The sequence below is a fragment of the Bombina bombina genome, chromosome 1 (genome assembly GCF_027579735.1).
Source record: "Bombina bombina isolate aBomBom1 chromosome 1, aBomBom1.pri, whole genome shotgun sequence".
In the NCBI taxonomy this organism is placed as follows: Eukaryota; Metazoa; Chordata; class Amphibia; order Anura; family Bombinatoridae; genus Bombina; species Bombina bombina.
Genome location: NC_069499.1, coordinates 1,097,167,832 through 1,097,180,907, shown reverse-complemented (window position 1 = coordinate 1,097,180,907; position 13,076 = coordinate 1,097,167,832). Strand labels below are relative to the sequence as shown.

General features: G+C 37.4%; 1 protein-coding gene across 2 annotated transcripts in view; it reads left to right on the top strand.

Moving 5' to 3' along the window:
* The window catches only part of LOC128642330 (CMP-N-acetylneuraminate-beta-galactosamide-alpha-2,3-sialyltransferase 2), a 334,854-nt gene that overhangs the window by 94,494 nt on the left and 227,284 nt on the right, over positions 1–13,076 (top strand). The window contains exon 1 of one of the 2 annotated variants that reach the window (XM_053695177.1): positions 6,070–6,159. The exons of the other annotated variant lie outside the window; for it this stretch is intronic. The gene's annotated coding sequence lies outside the window, so the exon portion shown is untranslated. Of the gene's footprint in view, positions 1–6,069; positions 6,160–13,076 lie in introns of those variants that run through there. 2 annotated transcript variants of the gene reach the window in all.

Sequence of the window (13,076 nt, the reverse complement as noted above, 5' to 3'; positions counted from 1 at the left end):
AGCTGCTCTGAGGAGCCCCCTCCACTAAATAGGAGAGGAGTAAGTGATGTACTACTCACACTAAGTTTACTCACACTAAGGCTCCAATGATCAAAAGTGTCACAAGATGGTGAGATAATCAAAAGGGATCCATTGCAACGTTGAGAAAGCTGGCAAAGTATTTAAAAGAGCCGACAGTAGTAGTGTTTAGAGGCAGCATCCCTGAGAGGCGTTTTTTCTATACATTTCAGTGGTTACCGATTAGTGTTCCCTCTAAGCCCAGTTTTGTGTGAGGCCCAGCAGTGAAACAGTTAATAAGATAATCATACCTTGCAGTCTGCATTGTGCAGTGTTTGCAAATTGCAGGGTGTGGTTACCTAATTAACTGTTTAACTGTTGGGTCGCACACAAAACTGACCTTAGAGGGAACACTGTACTGCCGATACTTCTCTGATACTGAAGATATATTCAAAAGCAGCATCGCCACCTGCTTCGAAGGTGTAATGTAAATTATCCTTTTACACAGTACTGTATGACAATACAATTTACATGTGTCAACAGAAACTCAACCCCTGATCTTACAATACAACAGTGAATTAAAGATATCAATAATACACCTGTAGGAGCAGGGGGAATGTGAATATATGATACATGTATATGCAATGTTTAATGTATATGCATTGTATAGTATAGTTAGAATATTTATGTAAACTTTAGGCATGATTGTAAAAAAACTTTTATTGTGTATTTAGACGTGTTTTTTTAACTTATTTTAAGAGTGTGATTGCGAGTTTGTAATATTCAAAATACTGCGATCTCAAGATTGTGTTTTACTTATAATATTGCGATCACACTATATACACACACACACACACACACACAAGTCTATCAGCTCCATTTTTCAAACATATATATATAAACATAAATACATACAAATACACATAAATACACACCATCAAAAGATCATGACTCACTGAAGGCTCAGATAATGGTTAGCCTTTTTTATCAATAAAATATTTTTTAGACATAGTGCTAATGCACACTGTCAGTATATGGCTGGGTTATAATACAATATATTTAATAATTATTCTTTAAAACAAACCCCCAATACAATGCATATACAAAACAATTAAAATTAATATAAATTCCTAAATTCTTTATATTAGTTAAAGTTATAAACACATTGAATTATATTTATAGAAAACCATATTATGAATCAGATGATACACACTTATGCTGTTATAATATCCTTACAAAGATCATAAATATATCTTTACAATTAACCATATTCATAATAATCACATTAAAATACCACAATAAAATACAAGAATCTTCTGTTATTAACCAATAACTCTAGTCCAATGCTCAATACGGATTACCAATTTACTATGCTTTATTAATAACTACCAGGGATATAATCATACTAACCAGTTTATGTACAGTTCTGAAAGAGTTCACTATAATAACTGACTTATTAATCTTGAGTATAAAACCCTGTCTAGTAAATAAATTATTTAGCAATAATGACTAATTAAGACTATGCAGGACTATGAAACACAAGCTTAAAATACTGATTGTGCCCTTTTAAAATTTTCAGCTTCAATTAGACTGTAGCAACAATGAATGTATTTGCTTTAAAATATCAAGTTATATATTTAACAGTTTCTTATACTTCACCCAAATAAGCAAATCAATTCTTCCAGGGTTCCTCTGATAAATCCAATTTCACCTCATAAATTAAAAGAGGTCATTTTTGCAAGATGGATACAAATTTAGGCCCAGATTGCTTTATATAGACAGGATCCCAAGGCAACAGTTTGTCAGTCAAAATTCAGCAGTAGAGTCCTTTCTTTTCTCTTGTATGAGGTTATATCATGCGATATAACCCCACCCCTTTTTATTCTGATCATCAATGAACTTAGGATGATAGGCCCATCGGAAACTTGTCCCTTGGTTATTTGGGAGATGCCTCCCTAATTGGCTACTGAAATTTGAAAATCTCATAGGCTATTTGGTTTTGCATATGTTTTAAACAGTCAATTCGTTTGGCTGTCATACAAGTTTTAATCCCCTAGGGGGCAGCAGACAAAACAAGACAAGACAAACAGTTTCATTTAAATATTGCTGCAGTTCAAATATCTACCCTATAAATTGTTTATTTTATTTACTATAATTTTCAGTATTAATAAACTTTGTGATCAGCATATATATCCCATTTAATATAATTGAAAATGTACAATTTGAGATCACACACTAGTATTATCAATTATATGTCAAAATAGAAAATATTTATATAGACTTCTTATACAATTCTACTTATAATATTTTGAAAGATGTATTTAAAGTTATATAAATTTTAGCCTCCAGCGCTTGGTCCAATGGTGTCACAACAGGACCGATAGAGCCTGGATAGAGCTAGACTGCAAAAAAAAAAGAGGTAATGTGGGCTCGCTTGCGTGGATTGTGGCACAAAGCCGAAACCCATTAATCAAACAATATCCCCTGTTGGAGGATGTCTTTCACACTTGGGATAATCTAATCAAACGGGAAGACCACATTTCGTCTACAAACTCACCAGTTACACCAGTGCACGAGAACCCTGACAATGGCTTGGCAAACAGGACATGACCCCCGGGACATACATATACTCTGAGGCGGCTATATTCAATGCCTTTCACCAGGGGAAGCTCCAGACCCAGAAGAACCTGAAAAAGTGGGATCACTGGCTGTTTTCCTCTTGGTTTAGAGTTGCCCAGTTCCATCACTATGTAACCGGCCATGGAGACGGTGCTCCTTTCACAAGTGACAAGACGCCTTTCGAAACTATCTGCACAATGGCGCACCCCCCTGGGCACCTGATTTCCCGCTTATACAAGTTGCTGTTAGTGGGAAGCAGCGACGCCTTGCCTTCCTATGTGGACGCATGGCGGGCGGAATTGGGCTCTTATATCAATACAAAAGACTGGCTCATGATCTTTAATAAAGTTAAGAAAGCCTCTGTCTCAATGAGACTTCAAGAAATGCATTACAAATTCTTAAGCAGGTGGTATCTGACACCTCAGAGATTGAACAAAATGTACCCGCAGACAAGTGGGGAGTGTTGGAGGGGCTGTGGGGAGGAGGGATCAATCTTGCACATTTGGTGGACATGCCCACATATACAGTCGTTCTGGGAGAGAGTATTCACAGAGAGCATTAGATTCCTTGGTGTCATTTTGCCTCCAAACCCACACTATTTGATATACCATGCCCTTCCTAAACTAGTGGTAGAAGCAAAACATGTTTCTTCTGATGTTGAACCGCGCTAAGGGTTTGATCCCAAAATACTGGAAGTCAATGGGGGTGCCGAGTCTGGGAGAGTGGAGAAATGGAGTCGGGAGTACCATTATCTTAGAGCAGGAAAACTGGCAAGGCATGAGCACATGACTCTGATATAGGAGGGTAAAGGTTTTTAACAATGGGAAATTGGGTATCTTCACCCTCATCATTCGTCTTCTGGAGATACATGCAGCCACACATTTCTGTGGGGGCCCTGAGGGCGGCCTGCTGCTGGAAGTTAGTACTGAGGTGCACCTGTAAAAGTTTGACCCTGACACTGATTGCCCATAAGGACACCCTCCCCTCCTTCCTCTCCCTGCTCCCCTCCTTTTCCCCTACCTAAGGGATGATCCCTTCCCCACTGCTTCATGCTCCTCCTCTTTCCCCCCTTCTTCTTTCTTCTGTCATCTGACTTTCCTTACTATCGCTTATCTCATAACCTATGACACCCCTCTACAGCCCCCCCCCTTGCCAAGGAGAGGTGGTGGAAGTAGACCACCCCCATGTCAAAGTTATGCTTGAGAGGAGACATGTTTATTGGTTTGGGTATAACCCTGGATATGAATTAATGTCCAGGCAGAATTATAACTGAATAAATTGCTAATGTTCATAGTTGTATTGTACAACATCAAGCTGTAAACTAAGAACAATGAACAAAATGTTTAAACAAGGAGTGATGTCATAATGTATGTTACTGATTAAATTGTCATTATAGCACTTTTACGACTCCTGTAAACAAGTTATATCTGTTAAGCCTTTTTTTATGTTCATTCAATAAAGCTTTATGGAAAAAAAAAAGTTATAAATATTTAGTGTATAACCATATGATATGACTTAGGTCACTCCTTGCAGGCAATCCTGTATCAGCATCTATTAGCCCCATCTGGAAGATAGAAAAAAAACAAAATGTTATATATTTCAAAAATGGTATTATTGCAATTATAATTTAATCTATTACAAATCTGAATTGCATTTCCCATATCCATATATAGATATTTATACAGTCTGGGTATCAATTAAATCTTAGAAATTCATCTATATGAACTGTATAATTCTCAAACTTCTCTTTTTAAAATCACGATTTAAATTTGTATATGCTTTCAGCACTCATAGGGTTAAACATGTCTCTCTGTTAACCAGCACAGATGTTTATCTAACACAGCAGGTACCAATTTGCATCGAAGTGTGAATGGTCACCTTTCCACAAAATGTGTCACTTGGCTCAGACTGCTAGGCTCTCTTCTTCTTATAAGGGAGTCTAGTGATCTGATAGGAAATTTTATTACACATTTCCAGGTAGTGATCAAAAAGGTCTTTTGAAGTGATCTTTCAAAGATTACTTTGAAAGCAATTCCTTTTGATGAATTGGGACAAAGATTTGCAATGCATGCATCCTATGTAACCAAGAAGAAGGGGGGTTGTTTTACCCAGCCAAAACCATCTGGATGAGAGACAACTGTAATTTATAGTAAATAAAACTGATGCAACCAGTTTCATATATAATTAACCCTGTGGTCTTATCATGTATAAATAATATATATATCTACAGTATATATATTACTTTAATAACACTCACAGATATCCTGACAACACTTAATAGATTACAGTATAGTGCAAATATAACTTTTATATGAACTGGGAAACCAAATAAATATTGTGACTCTATTGCTATATTTGCTTTATTGCAGTGGTCTGGAACTGAACCAGCAATAGCCTGTAAATATATATTAATATAGAACACATTTGCTACAGTGCGATCACAATTTTATGAAATATGAATATTGCAAACGCTCAATCACAACTACAATATCATGGAAATATCATTATATCGCAAACTCACAAGCACATTCTTAAGATATAAAAAAAAAAACACATACCTAAAGGACACAATACAAGTTTCTTACAACCACGCCTAAAGTTTATATACATATTCTAACACTATACAATACATATACATTAAACAATGTATATACAGTACATATTTCATATACCACCTCCCCAGCTCCTATAGTTTAAATAGGAAGTTTTTTTTTAAATTTATTATCAAAGTAGATTGCAGACATGACGAGTTCCATAGGAGGAACCTGTATTTTAATGGGGAAACATCGCCTTGGGTTTCTAATATTCAAAACACTGTCCTCCATTTTAGCTATACCATTTCAGCTGCAATATTTACCAGTGTGACATAAATCTAGTGAATGTACAGTAAAACTGAATTTACAGATGCATAATTTGAAGTGTTACTACACAGATTTTTTTTTTTTTTTTTTTGGTTTTGAAAAAGCTTTATTAAAACATAATATACATATTTATGACAGACTTGGCTCTAGTTACAATATGAGCCTTACGCCGTTCCCACGGTGGTTACAATATAAATTGAAACATACAGAGTATTAGTTTGTTAACAGAGTGATTCGTCAAATCTTATTCAAAACAGTAAGATTAATAACACAGATCAACTCTTATGATTTGGTATGGACACATACTCCTGTCAATATATTCAGGCCCTTAAGTGTGTCAATTCTTCAGCCCACCCAAGTCTTTAAACCAGTAATGATGTATTTTGTTTTTAAAGTGATATTAAAGAAGAAAGTAAGAGTAAGAGTAAAAGTAGAGTTGTAAAAGAGGGGAGAGGGAGAAAAAAAAAAAAGGGCGGAGGGAGGGAGGGGGAAGGAAGGGGAACTGAGAGTGGGATTGGGACAGCAATATAATCTGCAGTGTGTTTTATATCTATGTGTTCAGGTGTTTATGGGTTTCCATAGTTCAAGCATGTATTCGTGCAGTTCGATCCTATCGTCTCTCCAGTACCTGAAGCGTTCCAACTGCAAGTCTCTATTTACAAGTTTTTTCCAGTCTGAAAAGGTGGGTATTCTCACCGATTTCCAATTTTTGGGAATCAGGGATTTAGCACTGTTAAGCATTATATATAGTAGTTGTTTCTTAGGTTTGTCTTTAATTTTGGGGAGGTTGTGAAAAAGCAAAAGATTAGGGCCCCTATTCAATGTTACTCGCAGGTTGTTGTCTATTGTGTCTAGTATGTTTTGCCAGTAAGTTTTGATCAGTCCACAGTGCCACCATATGTGTGAAAGGGTCCCCTGTTCCCCGCACCCCCTCCAACACCCTCCGTCTGTTTGTAAATCTTTTGTAACCTGGAGGGTGTCAAGTACCACCGCGACATATACTTATAGATTGATTCCAGCGTTCTGGCAGAGACAGAAGCTTTTGTGTGATTGGTGAAAATCTTTTGCCACTCGTTATCCATGGGATGTTAATCCAGCTCCCTATTCTACTGTCCAACGAAAGATGGGAGAGGTGAGCCTGCATGTGACAGCAATGCGCGGTACATTATGGATATTAAGTGTCCCAGGTTACTGGGGAGTAAACTAAGCGTTTCAAGCAGTGTTAGTGGTCTAGTCAGAAGATTTGCATGTTTGTATGTCCCCAGGAAATGCTGTAATTGCATATGGAAGTACCAGGTGACCCCGAGGCCGGATTCCTCCAGGTCTCTCCAGTTTCTAAGCTTTTCATTTGTGAGTAGTCTGTAGAACGCTATTTGGTCCATTTGCGTCTTGTTTCTTGTCGAGGTCTGAGTGTTTGTAAAAGGGATGTCGGGGTTTTGTGTGAATGGAGATAGAGGGGAGGGGTTCAAGGAGATATGGGGAAATTCTATCAAAGTCTTGTCCCATTGCTCAAAAAACTCCTTTTTATTTTAATATATTACACACTTGGTTTTCCTCAATCTATACATTAGCTTACATATAGTTATTCTTAATATATATATATATATATATATATATTTATATATATATATAACACACTATGTTAAATGAGAGCACTTTCACCTTAATTTCAACTGCCAGGGTGCCAACAGTTAATTATAAGAATAGAAGAAGGCACTCACTGGTCTTTTAGAAAAGTGAATTTTAATCTTTACAGCGTGACGTTTCGGGGACACACTCTCCTTCCTCAGACAAACACACATCTCAAATGGCTATTTAAGTAGTGTAAACCCCACCCCCCAGTGAGAAATTGCGCCAAACGCGTAACCATAGTAATGCTCAATAAACTAAACAAAGACACAATGAAACATTTTCGGAATCAACTTTCAAAATATGATCAATCTGAAATATTTACATAGTGACGTATAACTCATTGTGATATCGTGGCAGCAAGTGAAAACAGTACATATTCCATCTTGTGAACATTTCCATAATTAGTGTATAATCATATTATCAGTCCGGAACACAGACCTATGCAAAAACCTATATATAAAACAGTGCCTGTCTCATAATAGAGGCATGTTAGACTGGTGTATTATCAAATAAATACCTATGGCTTCTTATTACTATAACACTTTGCTAGCGATTCAGAGGCTCACAAATCCTACCAGCAGCGGCATGAGATGCGGTGAGGCATGCTGATGACGTCACCAGAGGGAGGCCAACCCATGTGCCCCACATCGTCACCTCGTTGCCACGGCAACCCTCAAACAGGAAAAATAAACAAACACTTGAATACTCAATCTGCTACAAAGATAAAGGTTGCGGGTACTTTCAAAGGGGTGCTGTCAAGGCTACTATTCCACATAATACAGCATGCCCAAATAAGGAAGAAATAGGCTACATAATTGAGGGATCAAACAAAACTGGACAAAGGGAATAAAATAAATAGTAAATAAATATATAATTAATACAGGGCAAAAATAGAAACAAAAATAAAGGTTAAACAGAGAACGAAAAAAAGAAAGACAAATACTATACATGAGAGTACACAAACACAAAATAGAGAAATAAAACAAATGAAATAAATATAAAAATATAGTTAGATAAAATTAATAAGAGTAAAAGATAAGAGTAAAAATAAGAATAAGAGTAAAAAAATAATAAAATATAAGAGTAAAAAAAGAGTAGAGAGATAAAATAAAACATAATAGGAGTAGAAATAATAAAATGGAAATATAAAGCTAAGAATCTCAGAATGAAAAAATATGATACCGAAATGAAAGCAGAAAAAGATAAGGGATATGACAAAAGACAACCAGGTATGCTGTATCGGAATGGATAGTGATCTCTCATATGGAATAGACCATGATCTCTCATATATAAAAAGGAAATCGAATTCAATGGCCTAGGTATGGGTTGGAATACGGGAATTCCATTCAAGAGTGAAAAAGGGATAGATCTTGTGATCTACCATAGAGTTTGTATCATCATGTCAATTTATAGTAAGGCAGCTTTTCTTGTATCTGCAATCGACTACAGCAAACAGTGCCAATCCAGGCTCACATTCAGTCCCTTTGGACATAGGGTATTAGGGTTAGACTGGTATGCCTCTAGTATGAGACAGGAGCGGTTTTGTATATAGGTTTTTGCATAGGTCTGTGTTCCGGACTGATCATATGATTATACACTAATTATGGAAATGTTCACAAGATGAAATATGTACTGTTTTCACTTGTTGCCACGATATCACAATGAGTTATACTTCACTATGTAAATATTTCAGATTGATCATATTTTGAAAGTTGATTCCGAAAATGTTTTATTGTGTTTTGTTTATTGAGCATTACTATGGTTACGCTTTTGGTGCAATTTCTCACTGGGTGGGTGGGGTTTACACTACTTAAATAGCCTTTTGAGATGTGTGTTTGTTTGTCTGAGGAAGGGGAGTGTCCCCCCAAAACATCACGCTGTAAAGATTAAAATTCACTTTTCAAAAAGACCAGTGAGTGCCTTCTTCTATTTATAGAAGGAAGCACTCACTGATCCTTCTCCAACTGTGGCAAACAAATTTAATGTAGTTTTAGCGACTTTCAGGACAACAACAGTCCCTTCCTCTGACAAGTTAACAATGTGAAAAATCAGCCTTTAAATAGACCCCAGATAACACTCCCCTCAAGATCAGCCAATCCAGGCCGAATAATAATCACACCCCTTCAGTGACCAATGAAAATCAGTGACAGATATATACATAATTATGTTGTGAAAATATCGCTCAAAAAACCTAGATAAAATCATACCCAGAGTGATCCCTCATAAAAGGTAGTCATGCCCCAATCCGATATATATATGCTGGCATGTTATAGAAAGCAAAATGTAAATAAAAAACAAACTTAATATTAGCCTACTGGCCAATCAGCATCCATTTTGCATCAGACGCCGATACGTCATACAACGCAACCATGGCTTACTCCCCCTGTCACTAAGGACACCCGGAGGAATAACAAATCAGATCAACACTCCCCAATGTAAAAAATGATCACTACGTCTGTTCAGTGAATTGCCAGCTGATCGAAATTATAGCGTGAATCATTATATTCACACAACCATACATTCCAGTGTGTCACATAAGAATCTATCAGTGTATCACATAAAGTTTATATCAGTGTCAATCTACCATCAGTAACTATCAGGCTAGTGACTGTGTCACCTTCCATCGCTGACACATATATATACCCACAACTAAGTGGCTGGCACCACCGATGTCCATGTATGTATGTATCACATATCAACAGTAGAATATCGCCGCTAGCCACTGTCAACTCAAAAATTGTCATGATAGGATACCCTTTAATGATAGGCGTGTATACAAACGTGTCATAGCAACCAGAGAGACAGAACAGTACACGTACTAGAGAGCCTTCAATATTGTGATATATAGATAAAAATAAAAACGTAGTTACTAAATACTACTTATAGTAATGCACCACAAGATAAGTAACAGGGAAAGTGATGTCCCATCTAAAAAACGTAACTAAAGCTAGAATCCACACCATCCCGTGTGGAATGTAGACACCATCTGATACAGATAGTAACCCCATCCAATGCAATTAATTATTATGCCCAAGCCAGCAAAAATTAACCCTAATCTCAAGCAAAAAACTAGTACTGATCACCAAAAAAACAGAAATAGCAAAAGCAATAATTCCACTGAGTAAAGCTCACCTACCTACCCAGAGCTAATACTCCACGGATGGAGTGATACAACTTAAGAAATCAAAACAAATAAAGGTTTGACTACATTGCACCTAAGACAAGATACTGACTCTAAAAGCACATAACTCCAATGCTAAAATAGCATAAAAAGAGGCATTTTAGATGTGCTGTCAAATCAAATCTCCCTATCAGGACAGAGCCTAGGAAGGATACACTTTATTTATATAAATAGGCAAAAATCAAACAACAAAAAGCAAAATAAAAAATAGAGCAAAAATAAAACCCATTGTACCAACATAAGTGGCCACCTTGTCATAGTGTGAACCATTAGAGAGTAACAGCAAAGGCTAAGAGCTGCCTAAATACATCAGACGAAGGGCATGACAAACCCCCAGAGAGATCAAAAACTGGGTAACAGCTAAATACAGTGATGAGATATATATGTTAAAACTTACGGAATACTAAATTTAAAAACAAATTGGCACATTGAGGACTGACAAAGACTAAATCTGCCATAAAGGACCTAATATCATACAGTTTATACAGAGTGATTAATTAATATCCTACGATTCTCTAGGACTGGAAAAAATTGGCATCATACTTTGTTTACATTTGTATCGAGTTGACAGTGGCTAGCGGCAATGTTCTACTGTTGATATGTGATACATACATGGACATCGGTGGTGCCGGCCACTTAGTTGTGGGTATATATATATGTGTCGGCAGTGGAAGGTGACACAGTCTAGGTCGATTCTCCGATGTGGAGAATCGCCCTAGCTGATGTGCCTTATTCATAGACTTACATTCTATGAATAAGGCACATCAGCTGAAACGCGTCAGACTGGCCTGTTCTGTGATAAAGCAATTGTTTTAAATACTTGTTACTGCACGCTAGCACCAAGTTTTCAAAATATGTCTAATAAAGCATGAAGTTTTATTCAAGAGCGGCATTCTCAATTTGTTGATATAGTTCGGCCAGGGAAGAGGGCCGTTGCTTGCTGCAAGAGGGCGGAAAGCCCCAGCTTACCCGTGAGAGCTCCGGGTATATGTATTTGCACTCATCTGCCAGGATCGGTAGGAGCTGAAAAAGAAAAGTTGTTGGTTCGCTAGATCTGCCCAGTGATTGGTCGGGTACGGTCACGAGGGAGTGACGTCAGACGCCGTCGGAAGAATCCCGCAACCACGGCAAAGTGGTGAGAACGGGTACCGGAGAGACGGAGTTATCAGGGCAGTACAGAAGGCGATCGAAGGTGAGACCTTTCCTGTATCTTTATAGCTACCGTTAGCAGAGCGGATCCTCCAAAGCCAGGGGAGTATTTCTTTACACATTTGTTCATAATTATATATATATCTGTCGCTGATTTTCATTGGTCACTGAAGGGGTGTGATTATTAATCGGCCTGGATTGGCTGATGTTGAGGGGAGTGTTATCTGGGGCCTATTTAAAGGCTGATTTTGCACATTGTTAACTTGTCAGAGGAAGGGACTGTGGTTGTCCCGAAACGTCACTAAAACTACATTAAATTTGTTTGCCACAGTTGGAGAAGGATCAGTGAGTGCTTCCTTTTTTGCATTTCTACAAATTACCTTAAAGCACCCTGACAGTTGCAAGCGTTGGTGAGAGTGCAGATACACCAATTTTTGTGTGTATGTGTATATATATATATATATATATATATATATATACATATACATACACATACATACCTTATTGACCTTTTGCACTCAATACTCTCAACAGACTAAGGATATATACCTCATTGACCGGAGTGAACAAGTCAGCTGACCGACTTCCAACTGTCCAGCCTGCACATTTAGAACTTTTCCAATGCTTATTAATGTACTAAATTGCTAGACTCAGAAACATGGCAATTCTGTCTCTTTTACAAGATGTCGCTCACCGCATAAACATCCACCATCAAGACTTATTATAAGAGATTGGCTCTTCCTTACATCTCAGGGAGTATCGCAGTGAAATGCCCATAACACCATGTGCCCAAGCTCCTAACTCTATACTCCTGCCACAGCCTACCCGGGAGTGCTATAACCAGTGTGACAAACCAGAGGTCAAGCAGAGTATACTAATTGTGCCTACCCACAGTCCTCAGGCATAGGGGTTATAAAATCCACTCCAGGCACAGGAGCTCTGGCATCATGTATCTGGCTTTGTAATGAGGGTAGTTATGCCCAGATCAGAAGCGTCATGAAGACAAGCTACCACTGTCAAGACCTACGTGCACTGCTCCACCAGAAAACTCACATTTACAACAATGAGGCATTTCTTTATGTAGTTGCATTTGAATCGTTTTTTCCAAAGGCTTTGTTTGTGTACACCTTACAGCTGGAAGATGTATACCTTTTGGGCTAGTGCCTCCTGCAGAGAATGACATAACAACACCAGCAAGCTATGGAAGAGTGGCATCTGTTAAATGTGCCTCAATGACACTCAAGCCTGGCTTTGGTCAATCTCTTACGTAGATAGTCCCTTAGAATGGCTAAGTTTTTTGAAAATGTGTCTGCGAGTCAAAATCTATATGATACACAAACCTGCCTCTTATATGTTGAATGTTCATAATATCTATACTACTTATTGTCTGGATGCTTAAAACCGGTTCATATGAATAATGACTCTGATGTTTTCCTTGCAATTCTCACAATGTATTAGTTATCAATGTAGATACCCTCCAACTATTTACTAATCTTCCATATAAATTGTCATGACATGTTAATAGTTCACTAATTTTTACTGGAATATACTTGCATATTTTATGAATGACCATTTTAGATCATATAGCTAAGTCCTCAGAGAGAAGAATAATTATATTGTGTCCATGAGTAGATTCC